At 40.3% G+C, this 1,960-nt stretch overlaps 1 protein-coding gene across 2 annotated transcripts in view; it reads left to right on the forward strand.

Moving 5' to 3' along the window:
- Window positions 1-515: 515 nt before the first annotated feature.
- Window positions 516-1,960, forward strand: part of kdm4ab (lysine (K)-specific demethylase 4A, genome duplicate b) — a 25,397-nt gene continuing 23,952 nt past the window's right edge. For both annotated transcript variants that reach the window (XM_024273977.2, XM_024273978.2), the window contains exon 1: window positions 516-700. The gene's annotated coding sequence lies outside the window, so the exon portion shown is untranslated. The remainder of the gene's footprint in view (window positions 701-1,960) is intronic.

Raw genomic sequence — 1,960 nt, forward strand, 5'->3', positions numbered from 1 at the left:
TCCACCAAGGAACTATAACACGACCTTTAGGGCCTTTTCTGACTGGAATAGTTTCCAAAGCAACCCTCAGAATTATAGACTTCAATGAGTCCCACATCTCATCTATTGTACCATCACTGTTCACAAACTCCAAACCAGAAGTTGTTCCCTTTTGAAATCTTTGCCAGTCAGCGCGAGAAAAATCAAACCTTTGGATAAATAATTTCTCAAAAGTGTATTTATTTATTTATTTAATTTGTGGAGAGTGCTAAATATTTCATCAGTAATAAAAACAGAAGAAATAAATAACAAACAAATAAATAATAAACATCAAGAACATGTTTAGAAAAATGTATCTTTTTTATTATGATATTATATAAATCATACATTTTGACTTTTCTCAGTCCGTTCATCGTATTGTTCGTGTGTTTCCTCTGATGTATTACAATGTTCTTAGCGTAGAAATAAAGAAATGTACGGGCCGGCCCAGGCGGCCCGTGATTGGCTGAGCGTGCCCCGTGCGTGTTTTGGTAAACATATTGAGAGGCTGCGTGCGTGCGTGCTCTCGCATAGCGGTTGTAATGGAGGATCTCGGACAAGAACTATCTCGAGGCTTAGTTAGCGGGCAGCCTTGTCTCCGTTGTTCGCCATCCGGCTGCTTTGACTGATCGCAGACTGTTCGCAGCGCAGGCCGCGGCCTCTGGTTCAAGGAGAACAAGCGGTGAGGATCTCCGCGTTGACGCAGCAGAATGGAAACTCGTGAACTCGCAAAGCTAGCGTAGAGGCTACATGATAACCAGGAAGATCCGCTCTGAGGCTAGTTTACATGCTACGGTTTCGGTACAGTCTATTTCCTGACGTGTATTTGTTTAACTGATTGGGAAGCAGCTGGATTTGTTAACACGAGGAATAGGTGCACGAGCGCTTTTTATTTGTGTACCTGAACGGTAAGAATGCTAATCCTTGCTACACTCCGTCTACACGAGCCGAACGGGATTTAGCATAAATGTACCCAAGTCTGCTCTAGAATGTAGTCGTATCCCACCGCAGGGAAAGCCTAGTCGTGTCTATCCTATTGTTTTCAGCCGCATTCTCTGAAGTTTGTATTGTTTCAACAGAGTCGACTTTAAACCGCGTGAATTTGATTTTATTGTCATGTAGAACGAGAGCTAACATGGTAGCAAACCATCTAGCGATGCTAATTGGTTAGCTACGCTTCTGCTTTGCAGAACAATAGTTTATTTTTCACGAACTTGTATATATATCTTTGGCATGTTACCACAAGACTTTCATTCAGTCGGGTTTTAGCTATCATTTAAAGTAAGAGCACGTGAGGTCAGGTTTTAAAGAGACTGGGATTAACCAATCAGAAACTCCCACTCAGTTTCGCTTGTTGTGAACCGGAAATTACATCAATCTGATACACCTGAACGGAAATCCACTATTTACGTTCGCTTAAATTCCCTAAACATTTTTTCCCCTCAATTAAAAAAACAAATATTTGGTGTCAAAAAGGTGCGTTTGAAATTGGCTAGCTAACAAGTTAGCTATCAAGCAAACTTGTGTTTGGTTGCTCATTTTGTTCTTTCTTTTTATTTATTGACTGTATAAGAGAACTGGACTGTTTGACCACTCCCCCTCGCGTTCCAGAACGGAAGTACTATCCAGCTCCGAGAAGGCAAAATCCTATAGATTTCTATTAAGGAATAAACCGCTTTTGCTCTCTAGTTCTATTTGCTATAATTACCATTCTTGCTCTTTCACCTGTTTTTAAATATGTCTTTGCTAATCCTAATTGTTTCTCATATTTTTTCTTTATTTAAAAAAAGTAAAGTTATAAATTGGCCAATCAGATACTCCCACCTTAAGCTCTCCAAATGTTTGATTGACAGATTCTCCTGGGGCCCGTTTCAAGAAGCAGGTTTTGTTGGAACTCTGAGTTCGTGAACTCCAAATTCGGCAAAACTCTGAGTTTTCGGTT

Source organism: Oryzias melastigma, linkage group LG17, assembly GCF_002922805.2.
Source record: "Oryzias melastigma strain HK-1 linkage group LG17, ASM292280v2, whole genome shotgun sequence".
NCBI classification, from domain to species: domain Eukaryota; kingdom Metazoa; phylum Chordata; class Actinopteri; order Beloniformes; family Adrianichthyidae; genus Oryzias; species Oryzias melastigma.